The 20,638-nt window shown below is 39.0% G+C and overlaps 1 protein-coding gene across 1 annotated transcript in view; it reads left to right on the top strand.

Annotated features, from left to right (window-relative positions):
- LOC150083166 (FERRY endosomal RAB5 effector complex subunit 3-like) overlaps positions 1-20,638 on the top strand; it is a 1,535,539-nt gene that overhangs the window by 457,618 nt on the left and 1,057,283 nt on the right. The gene's annotated exons all lie outside the window — the stretch shown is intronic.

Genomic DNA, 20,638 nt, shown 5'->3' with positions numbered 1-20,638 from the left:
AACAATAGTTCCTTTACAATATCCAATTTGTTTATCCAGTTCCTTAATTCCTTAGGCTAGTTCAAAATATCACAGTTAAGATTTCAGAATGCCTTTCTTCCCCTTTTTGGATTATTCTCTTGACTAGAAATAATAATATGAAACAGTACTTACAATTATTTTCACTTCTCCGACCTTTTGGACCAGTTCCTTTCTCTTCCAGCACTTTCTTTAACGATTTCCACATCAGATTAAACTCTCCTCTATCAAACTCACTTTGAAGTGGCATATACTTATTAACTGCCCACTTATTTTAACTTAATTAACACTTGAAACTACTAGTTGCATAACCGTAACTAATTACAATTCCCAAACACGACTTTCCTCGATTACTAACTTACTCGCTGCTTCCAAACTTGTTAACTCCGGACGACTAATGCCCTTACACCGGCAAATCCTCTCGTCTGTAATCCGACAATATTCTCGCTGTTTCCCAACTATTACTCTCATGGAACTCCTTCCCTTACGGAACAACTCCTTTCTCTACAACTCCTCCTTCTATAACCACTATAACTAACTTAACGCTAATAAACCAGTCCTTATATATCCCATTTTTACCCATGATTCCCTGAATCATGGGTAAAAATGGGATCCCCCTAGGGACCTGGGACCTGACCTCCACTAGGTAAGTCGAACGTTCCCCGCAAATTATTTATTTATTTTTTTTTTTTTCAAAAAAAAAAAGCTTAAGCTTACAATCCCTCCACCTTTACTATAGAAAATTCCTGCTAAGAGATTTTTTAGAATGTCCATTAGTTCTCTAGTTCCCTAAAATTCTTCCCCCTTCTTATCTTTGTTTTAGTTCCGGACACAAAAATCATCCCTGTTTAATCTAAAGTAATCGGTCCGTTTCACCGCTCGGCGCCTATCTAGTGGTTCTTTCTTTTCGCCCCCTCTTTCCCTTTTTTTCATTTCTTGACTCTTAAGTCCACCTAGATTCTTCTTCCTAAATTGGAAGTCCCGGAAGTATTCTCCTCCCCTAAAAAAATATCTCTTTAACGTGTCCATGTGCTCTATTCTAGTTTCTCTGCTTCGCCTGAGTTCTCTTACCTTAAACATAACTTTTGATAACCTTTCTATTATTCTATATGGCCCCTTGGCCAATCTCTTCCAACCCCCTTTCTTCCAGTTGCTCTCTTTAATCAGTACCCAATCCCCTACCACAAATGCCTTCTGTTCTTGCCCCATGACCTTGCTTTCGTGATGTCTCTAATACACATTGCTTTATTTTGTTTGGTACTACTAGCCTAACTTTTTGTTCTCCTTGTTCATCCATCGCCCCTATCTGCACTAATAGACCCTGGTGGTTTACCTGGTAACCCATTCCTTCTCTTTTGAGTTTTTCCCCTTTTCCTACTCCTCTCATCTCCCTTAATTTAGTATCTTCTTGTTGGGCCTTCCTTATAGCCTCTACATCCCAATCGGCGATTCCGATTATAAGCATATCGTCTTCCCTTTCTCTCAGAGTCGTTAACTCTTCCATAATGTTCGTGTTGGAGCTCTCCTCTATTTTCTCATACTCAGCCCGGCTTAGGTAATTGGCCACTATGTTCTGTCTGCCAGGGATGTAGGTTACCTGTGTTTTTTCCCGTACCATGCCTTGGCTGCAATCAGTGCAGAACCTTGCTTCCCGCCAAAAATATAATCCTAGTATGGCATCATATTTCTTCCCTTTAATCCCCTTGGATACCAAGAAATTGTGTAGTATTGGGGCGTCTCCCATTTCCAATGTCACTGATGCAGTGACCTCATAATCGAACACTATTTCTTTTCGCCCTATTCCTTGTAAAATGTAGTTGCCACAGGGCTTTATTCCTGATGTTTCTTGGCTCTTAAATTCTACAAAATATTCCCAGGTTAAGACTGATTTCGTGGCCCCGGTGTCTACTAAATATTTTCTCTGCAAACTGCCTATCTTTCCCTTCACGTACATTAGGTTTTCGTTTACCACTACCTTATCTAGGGTTACTAACTTAATGTTGGTATTACTAATGCAGTCCTGTCTAAAATTTTGGGGTTTTCCTTCCCTTCCTAGTTGATTAATTTCACTCTTATCTTCCCCCCTTCAGGATGTTTTTGGAATGGTCATACTTCTGTCTACTGATGTTGTGGCATCCCATGCTTATAGTCAGGCCCCTGCCGCCATTGTCTCGCAATATCTCCTCTTTCTTCTGGTTCTCCCCATCTGTTCCTAGGACAGAATCTGGCCCAATGGTTAGGACTATTGCATGTGTAACAACCCCTGTTGCTTCCCCCCTTATTCCATTTCTCATAGGGTGTTGCACCTTCACCTTCCTCCTTACATTCCCCTTCAGCTACTTGGGGTCTCCCCCTGTTTCCTTTAATTAAATTGTTTTATTAACCAGTCTATTTTTCTCTCTAGTTTGTCTATCCGGGTTTCTTTTTCAGTGCTTCATTCCTCCCCTTTTTGTGTTTCCTTTCCCCTCGTTTCATTTCCCATGCTTACATTTATCGTGTAAGTTTCTCGCTTTGTGTCGGTTCTAAAATTTAATTCTAAATCTTCTTCTGCTTCGGCATATAAAAATGCTTGTTCCAAAGTTTCAGGCTTTTTTCGCATAACCTCTTTTCTGAAACCCTCCTAATTTAACCCTTTTATAAATTGCCCTGTTAATAGTTTTTCGAAAACCCTTTCTTCCGTGGCATCAATCTTTGTGTTCATTTTAACAGCTTTTAACCTGTGTAGGAATTCGGTGACTGATTCCCCCCTTGTCTGCGTAAACCCTCCTAAATTACCTACCGTCGCAAGAAATGATTCTTTCTTTGCAAACAATTTTCTTATAATTCTACTAAAATCTGCTAGTGAATTTACCCCTTCATACAACGTTTCCTGTTGATACTTAATCAGCGCTGTGCCTTCCATTTTAAATTCCGCAAAAATTACAATTTCTTCGTCCCCTAAACCATCCGCTCTCTGTATCTGGGAGAGTGGTAATCAATGGACACTGCTCAACGTGGACTAATGTTATTAGTGGAGTTCCTCAAGGTTCAGTGTTGGGTCCATTGTTGTTTTCGGTGTTTATGAATGATATTGATGATGGGATATCAAGTTTAATGTCTAAGTTTGCAGATGATACAAAGGTTGGCAGGGTCGTTAAGGACACTACTGACGCTATGCTGCTGCAACAGGATCTGGAAAGGTTGAACAGATGGGCTGAGAGGTGGCAAATGAAGTTTAACATTGACAAATGTAAAGTACTACATATGGGTAACAGTAACCCCAGAGCAATGTATCAACTCTGCGGTACTACACTGACAGTGGTGGAGAATGAAAAGGACCTGGGGGTAATTGTGCAGGCAGATATGAAGTTCTCTGAGCAGTGCAGACGAGCTGCAAGAGTAGCTCATGGTGTCTTGTCAATGATATACAGGAATTTTTCTAGCAGGGATAAGGAGGTGATTATTCCCTTGTATAAGGCAATGGTTAGGCCACATCTTGAGTACTGTATACAGGTCTGGAGGCCTCATTTCAAGAAGGATGTAGAGCTGCTGGAATGGGTACAGAGAAGGGCAACAAGATTAGTAAATGGAACAAAGGGTTGCTCTTACGAAGAAAGGCTTAAGTTTTGCAAATTACAGAGTCTGGAGACTAGGCACCGGCGAGGTGATCTGATAGAGGTGTATAAGGCTTTGAATGGTTTGAGTATGCTCAATGCCAATGGGATTCTTCATCTTTCTCAGAATAATCACCTCAGAGGGCATAAATTCAAATTGAGGAAGGACGGATGTCGGATAGATGTGCGGAAATTTGCCTTTGGCCAGCGGGTGGTTGGTTGGTGGAACCGACTTCCATCACTTGTTGTTGAAGTTGATAGCCTAAACAAATTTAAAGCTCAACTGGACAGGTATTTCGAACGAACGGAGGGGTGAAATGGGAGAGGGTTTTTTTTTTTTTTTTTTGGCTGATGCTGAATAAGCTTGCTTTCTTGCATCATATGCCTCTACTAATGCTAATGCTAATGCTAATTTACTTAAAAATAAATCTACATTCTCTTGCTTCTCCCCTTTAAATGCTCTTAAATAGTCTCTACCCTTAAAGTTAAAATTTTCGTCCTTCCCCACGGTAGGGTGCTTGAGGCACTTCTGCCATTTCATCTCTGGCGCTTGTGGAGGGTGGGTCTAAATGAACTGGAACAAAAAGGGAGGCCAGGATGGGCAGCCTCCCTTTTCGTTCCTTCTATTTCCTCCAGGCATTCTATTTTTCTTTACAATAACTTTTCACAATTCTAACTATTCTACACACTTTAAATTATTTTTCTGGCTCGCCAGCTGGTTAGTAAGTCCAGCAACTATGGTAAATTTCAATCTCTAATTACTTTTAACAACTCTTTTTCTAACCGTTTTGCTTTTCACTACTTTATCTGAATATCTAACTCTAATGTTAACTATGTTCATTCGATAATTCAACACTAACCATAAACCTTATTATTTCAAAATCATTGCTAACGTTGTACATAACACTATTATCAAATATGACTTCTTTCTATCGTTATCTCACTCATTTTTTTTTTTTTTTTTTTTTACTAGCTATTCTGGCTGGCTCGCCCACCAATTGTAGGTGTTTCCTTTTACCTTATTAGTTCTTATTGCATTGACTTGCCAATTGTAATCCTGGTTGGCTTGTCAATCGTAAGGATATAGTTTTATACTTTGCCTCGCCAATTGTAGGCATAAATTCTTTGGTTTTTATTATTAACCATATACCTTGGCTACTAATCTAACCCCTACTTTAATTTTATTTATGGAAACTATCAAGTTATCCTTGGGCCTCTGACTGCTTCTACAAGATTTCAGGTTTAATTGCATTTTTAGCTAGGAATTGAGTGAGGCAATTGACAAACACACTTAAAAAGTTTAACATGTTTAATTATAGAAATTGACTTAAAGGTTTACAAGATTGATCAACAAAACTCTTCATATTACAAACATTCCTCACTGGGATAAATCAAAACAATAAGTTCATTCAGCATATCTTGTTACTAAATTGAAACAATAGTTCCTTTACAATATCTAATTTGTTTGTTCAGTTATTCCTTAGACTAGTTCAAAATATCACAGTTAGGATTTCAGAATGCCTTTCTTCCCCTTTTTGGATTATTCTCTTGACTAGAAATAATAATATGAAACAGTACTTACAGTTATTTTCACCTCTCCGACCTTTTGGACCAGCTCCTTTATCTTCTAGCACTTTCTTTAACGGTTTCCACATCAGATTAAACTCTCCTCTATCAAACTCACTTTGAAGTGGCATACACTTATTAACTGCCCACTTATTTTAACTTTATTAACACTTGAAACTACTAATTGCATAGCCGTAACTAATTATAATTCCCAAACACGACTTTCCTTGATTACTAACTTACTCGCTGCTTCCAAACTTGTTAACTCCGAATGACTCATGCTCTTACACCAGCAAATCCTCTTGTTTCTAATCCGACAATATTCTCGCTGTTTCCCAACTATTACTCTCATGGAACTCCTTTCCTTACAGAACAACTCCTTTCTTTACAACTCCTCCTTCTATAACCACTATAACTAACTTAACGCTACTAAACCAGTCCTTATATATCCCATTTTTACCCATGATTCCCTGAATTTTGACCTGACCTCCCCTAGGTAAGTCGAATGTTCCCCGCAATTTTTTTTTTTTTAATTTATTTATTTTTATTTATTTATTTTTTTTTTTTTCAAAAAAATAAGCTTAAGCTTACAACATGAAAAATGCAGTACTGGGAAAACTTGTGTATATAAAAATTATTTAACTAGCCAATTATTATATATATATATATATATATATGTTAGCCAATTATTATATATAATATATATGTATATGAGTAAAATAATTTTTATCCAATAAGCACAATATTACTATGTAAAGTTACATTCTTAATGGACCTCAAAAAAGCATATTTTTATCAGTTAAAATGGACCTTAAGCAGTAAATTAACTTGGAAATGTAGATAAATATATGGAAATATCAATTCATATCTAAAGATTTGAACAACCCTTAACTATGCCCTCAGTCCTCAGCAGCTTTCACTCCCCCTCTTATGGCAGCGAGAGGATCAGAGTGGAAGCAGAGGGTGCTAAGAATCTCTGGGTACGACCAGGCTGCCATGCACGGAAACTGAACTTGGCCTGTTACAATGTAAGATCACTCATCAGTGAAGACAGAATATTAGAGCTAGAAAAGGAATTAGAAAATGTGAATTGGAATATCATTGGTTTGGCTGAAACAAGAAGAAGAGTTGAATCACTTATAAGTTTATCAAGTGGAAATCTGCTGTACGCCAATGGAATCAGTGAAAGGAGTGAAGGTGGAGTCGGGTTTCTGGTCCATAAAGATTTAAAAAACAACATTTTGGAATTCAAAAGTACATCACCAAGGGTGTCGAGACTAATACTCAAGATTTCTAAGAGGTACAAGCTAAAGGTTATAATGATTTATGCACCAACATCGAGCCATGATGATGAAGAGGTTGAAGAAATGTACACCGAAATTGAGAGTCTTCTAGATGAGCAGAAAACCCACTACACTATTATTATGGGGGGACTTCAATGCTAAGGTTGGAAAAAGACAAAACAGCACAGAAAGGGGAACCATAGAAAATTTTGGAATTGGTGAAAGAAATGAAAGAGGCAAAATACTTGTGGAATTTGCAGAATCTCAAGGATTGTCAGTAATAAACACTTTTTTCAAGAAAAGGTAAACAGAAAGTGGACATGGAAGAGTCCAAATGGATTAACAACTACTGAAATAGACTTCATCTTCACTAACAGAAGATATATTGTGAATGATGTTACCATCCTGAATGAGGTAAATGTTGGAAGTGATCACAGAATGGTAAGGTGTACACTTGATATAGATGTAGCAAAGGAAAGGAAAAAACTGACTCAAGTAAATAATACAAAGGTCTTTGAGATAACAGAAGAGAAGAAAAAGCAGTATGTACTGGAACTTAAGAACAAATTTGAGCTTCTGCAGGCTGCTCAGGACCAAGATATCGACGAGGAATATTACAACTTTCTGAAAGTGATCAAGCCCAAGAAACCTATAGGGAAAAAGAAATCCAAAGAAACAAAAATTAGCCAAGAAACACTTGTTATGATGAACCGAAGGCGAAAAATGAAGAGCAAGATAAACACTGACAAGGAAAAAATTGAGTATACTGAGTTATGCAAAGCCATTAGAAAGAGACTCAGAGAGGTAACAAGAAAAGTAGAACAAGCACTAAGGGAAAACAAAGGATTTAAATCAGCAGCCATGAGCAGTAATACAGAAAAACAAATGATACTGAAACTGAAGAATAGTGATGGTATACTTATAAACAGCAGAGAAGGCATAATTCAAATAGCAGAAGACTACTATAGAGAATTATACAAGGAGCGAGGGAATGATACCAGCAGTGGGGAAAATGGATTGCAGATTAGCAACACATACGACATACCCAATATTCTTCCTGATGAGGTAGGACATGCATTGAAGAAAATGAAGAATCAGAAAGCCCCTGGGGAAGATGAAGTTACTGTAGAGTCGTTAAAATTGGGAGGAAGAGACATAACACAAAAATTGGCAAGGCTCTTCACAAAGTGCATTAGAAAAGGTGTGACACCTAAGCAGTGGAATAATGCAATCATAGTTTTGCTGCATAAGAAAGGAGATAAATCAGAAATTGGAAATTATAGACCAATTAGCTTGTTATCCCACATCTACAAGTTGTTCACAAGGGTCATCCCAGTTTGTCTGAAACGTAAAATAATGAACCAATGTATACTCCCCACCATGACTTATGGAAGTGAAACTTGGGCACTCACCAAAAGAATGGAAGAGAAGCTGAGAACTACACAGTGAAGAATGGAACGAATTATATTGGGAATCAGACTGTTAGATAAGAATAGAAACATATGGATTAGGCAGCAAACTCAAGTAAAGGACAAAGACTAACAGATTTGAAAGAATACTTGATGAGAATTAACTGAAAGAGCAAGCTGGCTTTAGGACAGGATTCTCAACTATGGATCACCTTCACTTAATATCACAGCTAATGGAGAAAGCAAATGAATATAAAACACCATTATGCCTGGCATTTGTGGATTATGACATTTGACTCCATTTGACTCCATACGGCATAAGGCAATGTTTCAGGCACTGGAAAGACAAGACATAGATACCCCACATTATGATTTTGAAGAAAATATATGAGAGTGCTACCTCCTTTATTAGACTAGACAAAGACAGTAGGAAATTTAAAATCGAGAAAGGAGTTCGACAAGGAGACACAATATCTCCGAAGCTGTTTACTGCTGCCCCTGAGGAAGCTTTCAGAAGATTAGACTGGTCGCAGAAAGGAGTCAATGTGAACGGTGAGTATCTAAACCATTTACGATTTGCAGATGACATTGTGGTCATAAGCCACGATCCCAAAGAATTAGAGGAAAATCTTAATCTGTTATGCACAGTTAGTAAGGATTTTGGACTAAAGATGAATATGACTAAAACAAAAGTAATGATGAACAAGTATGACACAGAAAGGGAAATAATGATTGAAGGAGCTGTAGTTGAAATGGTGTAGTCATATACTTATCTGGGAGAAGTTATTAGCTGTAATAATGATAAATGGCTGGAAGTCAAGAGAAGAATAAATTTTGGATGGATAGCATTCAGGAAATATAGTAACATGAAGAGCAATATCCCAGTTTGTCTGAAACGTAAAATAATGAACCAATGTATACTCCCCACCATGACTTATGGAAGTGAAACTTGGGCACTCACCAAAAGAATGGAAGAGAAGCTGAGAACTACACAGCGAAGAATGGAACGAATTATATTGGGAATCAGACTGTTAGATAAGAATAGAAACATATGGATTAGGCAGCAAACTCAAGTAAAGGACATTGTTATCAAAACTAAAGAATTAAAATGGTCCTGGGCAGGACGCATAGCTTGAAGACATGATGACAGATGGACTAAGAAAATAACAGAATGGTACCGGCAAAGGCAGAGATGAATAGATGAAATTCATTAGTTTGTGGGTAGTAAATGGATGGTCAGTGCTCAAAACAGAAGGAACTGGAAAGTCGCTAGAGAGGCCTTCATCCTGCAGTGGATTGAAAATGACTGATGATGATGATAACTATGCCCATGGAGATTATATAACATCAGCCAAAAAAAAAAAAAAAAAAACCCACAGTTCATCGATCCATACCTTTCATGACAATATTTTCTGTGATGTACGTAACTCCATCATTGATGGACCCTTAACTGACTGTAGTGATGTCAAAATCTGCCAAATGTTGAAATACATCGCATTTCCAGTAGACCTGATCAATCTTCAATCATGATAACCTAAAAGGAAGACGTGGTCTCCTGCTAAGTAGGATAGTTGTCATGGTGAAGTGATTGCTTCTATGTGTGTGTTCTCCTCTATCTCTCAAGTAAGTGAAGGCAAGAGTGGAAGCAGACAGAAAAATCAATGGTAGAAAATGTACAGGTAAACATGGGTAAAAAGGTGTAACTACTCACATTTAAAAGGAAAATATCATTGAAGAATGCAAGATTATATATAGCATAATAAAAAAAAAAAAAAAAAAGATGCACTTCACCCATTTGTACCCTCTAAGAATTTCTCTACTTCTCCGTTGAATTTATTCAACCCATCCACTTCCATAACAACACATGGAAGCCAAGTTTCAATAGTGATCCATCCACTGGCTGAATGCAAACTTCCACATGTCTATCCTGCAACCATCCTTCCTCAACTTGAATTTATGCTCCCTCATATGTGTAGCCTCAGCAAGTGAAAGAATATCATTAACAATCAGCTTTCTCAGTCCATTCAAGGCTTTAAGCATGTCATTCAGATCTCCCCCACAGCATGCCTAGACATCCAGCAATTTGCAGAACTTGAAGGCTTTCTAGGTAAGACCACCCTTTTGTTCCCTTTGTTGATCTGGTTGCCCTTTTCTGCACTTGCATGACTTCCTATAGTCTGCAGTACTCAAGATGTGGCCTAGCCATGGTATTATACTAAGGGATAATCACCTCCTTATCCCTGCTAGCAAAGTTTGTGTACATCATGGACAAAAACCCATGAGCTGTTCTTGCAGCATATCTCCACTGCTCAGAGAATTTCGTGTCTGCCTACACAATTAACTCCAGATATTTTTCATTCTCTGCTGCCCATCAATTTACCACCCAGTTGATAAATTATCTGGGGTTACTACTACCCATGTGCAGTGACTTCAATTTGTCAATGTTAGACTTTTTTGTGTGTATCCCATTTTTGCAAAATGTAGTAGTAGTAATGGCAAATGATGCAAGAAAGCAAGCATAAATAGCATCAGTCTACAAAAAAAAAAAATTTTAAAAAAAAGAAACCAATTTACCCATCCATAAAGGAAGCCTCTTCCAACAGTAAACCACCAGCTGGCTGAAGGCAAACTTCTGCACATCTAACCTGCAACCATCCTTCCTCAACTTGAACCCCCCCCCCCCTTGTGTGGGTAGTCTCAGGAAGTGGAAGAATACTGTTAACATCAGCTTAAGGCCGCTACACACATTCAGGTAAACCTGTCAGTTATGCCTGTGCTGGCATGCCTCTACAGATCTACCGGAGCATGTGGATGATAAAACTGCACAGTTATTTTGACCTGCACAGGCGACCGGAGGAAATATGAAAAATCATTCGATTTGCCTGAACCAGAGTTACCTGTGCAGGCAAACCAGAGCGTGTGTTTAGTGATGTGGCAGGTGCACTGCCAGATTAGGGGATTTCCCTATTTGACTATCATTAATAATTATATAAATTCTATGAAAAAAACACTTTGTTGCAAATAATAAGCCAACATTGCTAAAATGTCATCTGTCGATGCCATGGTCAGCCGACAGAATGAATGGTGACAGGTTTACCAGATCGTGTGGATGCACTATGGGCATCCACACGCTCTGTGTGACAGGGTTGTTATGCCTCAAACTAATAAATACCTCGAACAGATCTCCCAGCAGATGCCTGATCTAGAGTCTCATTTTCATTCATTACCGTAAGTGTAGTATCATACAGTTGATAAGTTACTCTGGGGTTACACTACCTATATGCACTGCCTTGCATTTGTCAGTGTTAAACTTTAACTGCCATTTCTCAGCTAATTGACCCAGTTTGACCCAAAAGGACCTGGGGGTAATTGTGCAGGCAGATATGAAGTTTTCTGAGCAGTGCAGACGAGCTGCAAGAGTAGCTCATGGTGTCTTGTCAATGATATACAGGAATTTTTCTAGCAGGGATAAGGAGGTGATTATTCCCTTGTATAAGGCAATGGTTAGGCCACATCTTGAGTACTGTATACAGGTCTGGAGGCCTCATTTCAAGAAGGATGTAGAGCTGCTGGAACGGGTACAGAGAAGGGCAACAAGATTAGTGAATGGAACAAAGGGTTGCTCTTACGAAGAAAGGCTTAAGTTTTGCAAATTACAGAGTCTGGAGACTAGGCACCGGCGAGGTGATCTGATAGAGGTGTATAAGGCTTTGAATGGTTTGAGCATGCTCAATGCCAATGGGATTCTTCATCTTGCTCAGAATAATCAGCTCAGAGGGCATAAATTCAAATTGAGGAAGGACGGATGTCGGATAGATGTGCGGAAATTTGCCTTTGGCCAGCGGGTGGTTGGTTGGTGCAACCGACTTCCATCACTTGTTGTTGAAGTTGATAGCCTAAACAAATTTAAGGCTCAACTGGACAGGTATTTCGAGCGAACGGAGGGATGAAATGGGAGTGGTGTGTGTTTTTTTTTTTTTTTTTTTTTTTTTGGCTGATGCTGAATAAGCTTGCTTTCTTGCATCATATGCCTCTACTAATGCTAATGCTAATTTTTCCTAGATCTTGTTGCAGCCGTTAGCCACCCTGCCAACCTTTGTATCATATGCAAACTTAGACATTAAGCCTGATATACCTTTATCAATATCATTGGTAAATATTGAATACAATAATGGATGCAGCACTGAACCCTTAGAACTCCGCTAAATAACATTACTCTACAAAAAAACAATGCCCATTGATAACCACTCTCTACCTTCTTCCACTTAACTATCCCTTTATCCATAGCAGTAACATTGCCCTCAATGTAATATTTTATCCACACATTTCTTTCATGTGCAACAGTATCGAAATCCTTCCAGAAATCCAAGTATAATGTCAAATGCAAAATGGAACTGAATTCAAAATTATTTTTTGCATCCACTTCCTTGGTCACTACATCATAGTAACCTTTCAGATTGGCTTTTTTTTTTTTTTTTTTTGTGATTGGCATTACTTCACAAAAGAACAATGGGCATTGTTTTTTTTGTGGAGTTCTATCAGATTGGTTAGACAAGAATGCCCCTTGACAAATCCTTGACATTATTGCAGTATAATTACATTCCTTTCCAAATGGTCTTGCATTACTTCTTTAACCAGTGATTCCATTATTTTTCCTGGAACAGACATTAGGCCAACAGGTCTGTAATTACTCATGTTGCCTTTTGTGATCCCCCTTTATGAATTGGGGATATATATTCACACATCTCCAGTCCATAGGGACTTCCACTGAATCCAAGGATGCTCTCATTATTATGGCTAAGGGTTTGCTGCTTCCTTTAATATAATTAGATAGATTGCATCGGCCCCAGTTGCACAGTATTTCTTTGTTGATATGAAAGGCTAGTAGCTTCTTTGATTATTTCCCTGAATACTTCCCATTTACAATTTGCATATGGTGACATTATCAGTCGATCCCATTTGACACAATTTAAAAACTGTTCGAGACCGCATAGTCACTCTTACAAAAGCAAAAGCCTTTCCCTTTACCCTTGACAGTAGTTATGTGTATAATGAAATTCCACATTAGTACACTGCTGATAACCAGATCAAAAGTATTTCTTCCTCTTGTTGCCTCTGTAACATGCTGCTGTTGAAAACAGTTAGTGTGACCAAACCACAAATGCCAATCATCATCTGGAAAATTAAAATCACCCATTATGAGACATTCTGATTTGCTAGCCCATTCTATTTCCCTGTATAGTTGTTTGGTTTTCTCATCACCTGTTCTCAATTTTGTTTTCACACTGCTTATATCACACCAAACTGGCTCAGCATTGTACTCATTATCCAAATCAACTGGATGCACTGCCTTAGATTACATATTCTTCTTAACTAAGAGCATAACCCCCAACCTCTTCTGTCCTGTATATTCTTGTATTCCATACATTCAAATTCAGCATCACTTATGTTCTATTCCTACAATCTTTGCATTTGATGACTTAATCAGTACTTCAAATTTATTTACAATGCTCCTAGCATTAGTATACATTCAAGTATACAAGCACTGGTTTTTACTCTTAATTACCACTAACACAGTCCATGTATTCATTTATTCCATGATAACCCACAGCAGGACATGAAAACCCAGACACTTTTCTTTCTAGGCGGCTGCATTTTTCAAAATAAAAGTAGTGCAAGAACCACTTTCACCTCTGCTTGCAGCCCTACGTTGTTTTTTTTTTTTTTTTTAGGAAAACCCAAAACATGAGAGGTATAAAAACCTTTAGTACTTGGTACCGTGCATGGGTTGGAGATTGAGAAGATGAAAGAAGATATTAGACTCAAACTTCTTATATTTTATAATTTTCTAGAAATATGTGTGAAGGAAGGTTATCCCAGAAAATGGAAGTTCAATGAATAAATGAGGAAGAAGAAAAGTGGTTCTGTGTGTTTGAAGTTGGACAGCAAAAGGATGTTGACTGGTTGTGGCACGTGTTTGGACCGCTTTGAATGAGAGAGCAGGAATTATAGAAGCCAATTCAGAAGAACAGTGCCCATGGAAGTATCTCTGGAAAAGGGATGCAGCAGAAACAGAACATTATGAGACAGAGAGTGGAGAGACACTGTTAGAGATGACTCATTTATTAACCTAACTGACCTCTTTTGAATGGAATCAAAAAGCCTGAGAGAGGTTTTGGGGGCACAGCCCCAGATGAGGAAACAATATTCCATGGTAGGGCAGATTTGCAATTTGTACGGAGTAAATGGCTGTTCGGAAGGAAAGTAACGCCAAGAGCGAAAGAGAAGACTCAGTCTTTTAGATGCAGAGGAAGCAATATTTGTAATGTGCTTATGCCAAGAGAGGAAGTCAGGGTAATCCCCAATAGTGATATATGATCTTACCTAGAAATCAATGTCATTGAAGATAAGCATAGGAGCAGAAGAATCCTCTTTGCAAAATATCAGACAGGATTGAGTTTTAGAAGGATTGAAATCAACTAAATTATCTTGGCCACACTGGAGAAATCAGAATTTAAGGAATTGGTAATTTGAGCAGTTCAAGCTGTTTCATTAAGGCCAGATTTCTCAAACTAGAATGCAGTGTGCTACTGTCAGCAAAACTATGGGTAGGATTTCCAGTCAATGGAAGAAGGTTTAATATACAAGAAGAGATGAGCAGAAGAAAGAACTGGACCTTAGAGAACACAGCATTAGTGCAGAAATTAGAAAACAGAGCTACCATCACGAAGTGAGCAGTCAGAGAGAAAACTGGATACTCAATTACAAAAAGCAGTTGGCAAACCATAAATTGGAAGCTTATTTAGAAGACCTTTATGCCAAATATGATCAAAAGTCTTTGAAATGGTAAGAGCAACTGCTTGAGTTTTACCAAACGTTTCCAGTGATTTTGTCCATAGATGGGTAACATAAGCCAGAATATCACCGGTGGATCGACATTGACGGAATCCATACTGACAATCATTTAATGGGAGGGATTTGTTACCCTTTTTAGGAACTGGCTTGATATGAGCAAATTTCCAAGCAGAAGGAAAAACACCAGCGGAACAAGAAAGTGAAAAAAGGCAACACAGAACAGGAGTAAGTTCGGGAGCACAGGTTTTGAAAACAAGTGGAGAAATACCATCAGGACCTGGAGCTTTTTAAGAATAAGGAGTCGTAAAAATCCTTCTGATATCCTTTTAACAGAAGACCACAGGAGGCATTGAATGGAGCATACTGGGAATGGTGGGTGGTAGTTTACTAAGATCATTAATACAAGTGTTGGAAGAAAGCTAGCAGGTCAGCTTTATCCTTGGCTGTAGTAGCAATAGAACCACATGCTTTTGACAGAGGTGAGAACAGATGCGTAAAAGCTTTTGGCAAGAGACCTGAATGCTCAGCTACCATTAAAAGTTGGGAAGAATGTATGAAGAGAGACTTGCGTGAGCATAATATCTACTCTTATCTTGTTCGAAATCTAGTTTGGACTATTTAATAACTGCTTTACATTTGTTGCAAGATTTTGATGTAGGCAGAAAATGAAACTGAAGATTTGGAAACAAGCCAATTACTATATGCAACATTATTCTCTTGAACAGTGTTAGTACATTTATTGGAAAAGCTAGGTTTAGATAAAGGATGAGATTTTAAGGCGGAGTGTTTAATGAAGGATTCCATCCCTACAAGGATAATTTCACTGACAAGATCTGAGCAAACATTGAAATCAGAATTTTTGAAACAGTAATCCGACCAAGGAAAAAAAGAAAAGAAATATCTCATATCATCCCATTTTGTATTCTTATAATGTCAAACAACACGAGATTAAGAATGGCCACAAGAGAAAGGCTGCATTGGAGACGAGACCATCACCAATTTGTGATCAGAGGTGCCTAGAGGACCACTCCACCTATTCGACCGCATACTTAAAAAGATTGTTTGTGAGAAAAATATCAAGCATGTTGGCTGTGTGGTTAGGATTATCTGGTATTCTTGTAGGTAAATTAACAATCTGTGTGAGGTCATTAGTAATTGCAAAAGTCTCAGTGTCTCGACCAGCAGGGTCTGTATGACTAGAAAACAGAAGCCAGCACTAGTTGTGAACATTAAAATCACCAAGGTAAATTGTCTCACTTTCTGGACTGGAGAAAGTCATGTTTCAAAGATAGGAAGTCACAGAATTCCAGTGATTAGTAGAGTTTGGAGAATTATAGAGGCAACAAATGAATTTGACCAAATGTGTTCGAGTCATTTTAAGCCAGAGAAGAGGGGCCCATCAAGCTCTCAGCTGCCCACATCAACGCCAGAGCTGGCACTTGGGCATCGCGTGACACAGATACAACCCCCAAGGCAGAATGCGCTGGTCCCGAAGGAACTAGTAGTTGTTGGTGACTCTATTGTCAGGGAAACGGGGAACATGCTTTGTAAAAAAGATAGGTGGAACAGGACCAGGGTATGTCTGCCAGGGGCAAAGGTTGATGATGTTGTAGAGCGAATATCATCTTTTAAGGGCACAAAAGGTGATATAGTTGTACACGTTGGCACTAATAATATTAAGAGTAGGAGACCGGCAGAATTACTTAACAAGTACAGGTCACTGTTGAACAAAAGCCGAGAATTAGGGTTGAATTTGAAAGTGTCTGCAATTCTGCCCAGACACGAGGAGTGAGTATATGATGAGAGCCTTGTCGATCAATTCGGCCCTGGAAAGATTGTGCAAGGCTCAAGGGGTAGAATTTTTTTCAGCCTGGACTGTACTTGTTAACAGTAGAGATTGCTTCTACAGGGATGTGATACACTTAAATAGAAAGGGTGCAAGAATATTTGCTGATGCTATCGAGGCAGTGTTAGGTGGGTCGGAACACTGCAAGCTTGGGGGGAGACAAAGACCAATAGATTGACAGTAGCCACTGGCAGAGGTGAAAGAGATTCTTGCACTGCTTCTATTAGAATGAGCAGAAGCCTGAAAAACAAGATGCCTGGTATTTCAGAGACTGCTGGGAGCCATTGCGGTACAAGTAAACACATGGGTTGTGTTAGGGTAGCTAAGAATAGAAACAGGTGCAGGTATACTTGCGTGTACACCAATGCTAGGAGTTTAGTAAATAAATTTGATGAATTTGAGGTATTGCTCAAAACATCAAAGGCAGATATTGTTGGGATATCAGAGACGTGGTGTCACACAGATATAAGGGATGCAGAACTGCAATTTGGGGAGTACAACGTCTACAGAAAGGATAGACAGGATAGGAAGGGGGGAGGGGTTATGCTATTAGTTAAGAAACACATAAAAACCAAGGAAGTGAAGCCAGTCGACATCGCCGGACAGTGCAGTGTTGAGTCAGTTTGGTGTGACATAAGCATTGGGAGATCAAAATTGAGAGTAGGAGTGTGTTATAGGCCTAATGACTCTGATGAGTATAATAAGGAACTGTACAGGGAAATAGAGTGGGCCAGTAAATCAGAGAGTCTTATAATGGGAGATTTTAATTTCCCAGATATTGACTGGAATTTGGGGGCTGGTTACTCACGCACTAGCAGGGCTTTTGTGCATTTATTGGATGATTGTTTTCTACATCAGCATGTTCGGGAGGCAAATAGAGGGAGTAATACTCTTGATTTGATTATCAGCAGTGATTCTTCATGCATTAAGAATCTGCAGATAAATGAACCACTAGGTGGCAGTGATCACAGTGTGCTGAAGTGGGATTTACTCAAAGAGGTAACTACCATTAGGGGTAAAGGGAAGGGTTATTGCTTCCGTAAAGGCGACTACGATGGACTGAGACAGTATTTAAATTCTATACAGTGGGACCAACTGATGATGTTACCAACAGCATATTCAAAATGGGAAGCATTCAAAGAACTTATCTTGGAAGCTACTAGGCTTTACATACCAACTAAGAAATATTGTTCAAGGTTTAGGCCAAAATGGATGTCAGATGAACTAATGAGGCATATGGCAGAGAAGAAAAATGCATGGGATACTTACAAATTAACACATGACACAGAAGCCTATGATAGATACAAGTTGATATGCAACCAAATTACAAAGGAGGTTAGGCAGGCGAAGGCAGATTACGAGAAATCCTTGGCAAGGGATGCAAAGAAAAACAGCAAAGAGTTCTTTACTTATGTAAACTCTAGAAGGAAGGGGATGAATCAGATTGGTCCACTTGATATTGATGGGTCAACTGTTGATGATCCTGCTCAGGTAGCTAACAAACTAAATGAATATTTTGCATCGACATTCACACATGAGGAGTTATTCAGCAAGGGGAATGCCAGAGGTGTATTCAATTCTAACAGTAAGCTACAGAATCTCTTGAAATAACTGGGAGAAAAGTGGAGGAGAAACTGTTGAAGATAAACACAAGAAAGGCACCCGGGGTGGATGGGATCTATCCAGTTATATTAAAGGAGGCAGCAAAGGAAGTAAGCAAACCCTTAGCCATAATTATGAGAGCTTCCTTGGACTCAGGGGAGGTACCCATAGACTGGAAATGTGCAAATGTGACCCCAATTCATAAAGGAGGATCAAAGGCTGACACAAGTAATTATAGACCTGTGAGCTTAACTTCTGTTCCAGGAAAATTAATGGAGGCACTGGTTAAAGAAGCACTGCAGGATCATTTAGACAAGACTTCAGTTATAGCTCAGACACAGCATGGTTTTGTTAAGGGGAAGTCTTGCCTGACCAACTTGATTGGATACTATGATGCAGTCACAAAAGAACTGGATGCAGGGAATAACTTTGATATTATATACTTGGATCTTAGAAAGGCTTTTGATACTATTGCACATGGAAGACTGCTACACAAATTGGAGCAGTGTGACATTGGAGGCAAATTGCTGCTATGGATAAAGGGGTGGTTGAGGGGGAGAAGACAGAGAGTGGTAATCAATGGACACTGCTCATCGTGGACTAATGTTATTAGTGGAGTCCCTCAGGGCTCAGTGTTGGGTCCATTATTGTTTTCTGTATTTATAAATGATATTGATGATGGTATATCAAGCGTAATGTCCAAGTTTGCAGATGATACAAAGGTTGGCAGGGTTGTCAAGGACACTACTGACACTATGCTGCTGCAACAGGATCTGGAAAGGTTGAGCAGATGGGCTGAGAGGTGGCAAATGAAGTTTAACATTGACAAATGTAAAGTACTACACATGGGAAACAGCAACCCCAGAGCAACGTATCAACTCTGTGGTACTACACTGACAGTGGTAGAGAATGAAAGGGACTTGGGGGTGGTTGTGCAGGCAGATATGAAGTTCTCTGAGCAGTGCAGACGGGCTGCAAGAGTAGCTCATGGAGTATTGTCAATGATATTCAGGAATTTTTCCAGCAGGGATAAGGAGGTGATTATTCCATTGTATAAGGCAATGGTCAGGCCACACCTAGAGTACTGTATACAGGTCTGGAGGCCTCATTTCAAGAAGGATGTAGAGCTGCTGGAACGAGTACAGAGAAGGGCAACAAGATTAGTGAATGGAACAAAGGGGTGCTCTTAAGAAGAAAGGCTTAAGTTTTGCAAATTACAGTGTCTGGAGACTAGGCACCAGCGAGGTGATCTGATAGAGGTGTATAAAGCCTTGAATGGTTTAAGCATGCTCAATGCTGATGGGATTCTTCCTCTAGCTCAGAAAAATCACCTGAGAGGGCATAAATTCAAATTGAGGAAAGACAGATGTAGGATAGACGTGCAGAAATTTGCCTTTAGCCAGCGGGTGGTTGGTTGGTGGAACAGACTTCCATCCCTTGTGGTGGAGGTTGATAGCCTAAATAAGTTTAAGGCTCAGCTGGACAGGTATTTTGAACGAACATAGGGGTGAAGTGGAAGTGGGTTTTTTTTTTTTTTTTTTTTTGGCTGATGCTGCATAAGCTTGCTTTCTTGTATCAAATGCCTCTACTAATGCTAATGCTAATGCTAAAGAGGAGAAAAGAGGAGATTCCAAATTACTGTCTCTGACAGGGAATTTCAGAATGGACATATGCACAAAATATCACCATTGAAGAGAAAGTAATCATATAGTAAATAATTCTGATAACTGAGGTGAGCAGTGATTGAATCAACTGATAACTGGGATTCTATTAGAAAAAGTAGTTTGGGTTTGGCAGACTGTAAGTGGAAATGGACATCATTGAGATTAGAACTGAGACCACATATATTTGTGAACTGAACAAGGAAGTGTTTTGGAGGTTTAGATCTTTTCACATAAGTTTGCTCTACTAATAGTTAAACTATTAATAACGGTTAAACAGTAACTGTTGAACTGTAACTAATCGCTAAACTGTTAGTCTGTAATATTTCCCTCCCACGTTTGCAGTTTTCCAACCCACCTATCACTGCCTTGATAGCATCAGCAAATATTCTTGCACCCTTTCTATTTAAGTGTAACCTGTCTCTCCTGTTCACAAACACAGATCACACTGAGAAAAATTCTACCCCATGAGCTTTCCACATTCTCTCCATGGCTGAATTGATTGATAAGTTTCTCAGCATATACCCCCTCCTATCGTGTCTGGCCGAATTGCAGACACTTTCAACTTCAGTCCTTACTAACGACTTTTTTGCCAATGTTGCCCTGTAGTTGTTAAGTAAATCCTCATATATCCTACTCCTAATATCATTAGTGCCAACATGTTCAAAAACATCACTTTTTGTGCCATTAAAGGATGACATCTCCTCTACAATGTCATCTACTTTTGCTCCTGGTAGACATACCCTCGTCCTATTCCACCTATCCTTCTCATACAACATATTTCCCATTTCCCTGACAATAACTA

The sequence above is a fragment of the Mastigoproctus giganteus genome, chromosome 7, assembly GCF_048544385.1.
Source record: "Mastigoproctus giganteus isolate SK-2022 chromosome 7, ASM4854438v1, whole genome shotgun sequence".
Lineage (NCBI taxonomy): Eukaryota > Metazoa > Arthropoda > Arachnida > Uropygi > Thelyphonidae > Mastigoproctus > Mastigoproctus giganteus.
This window is presented reverse-complemented; position numbering and strand designations above follow the sequence as displayed.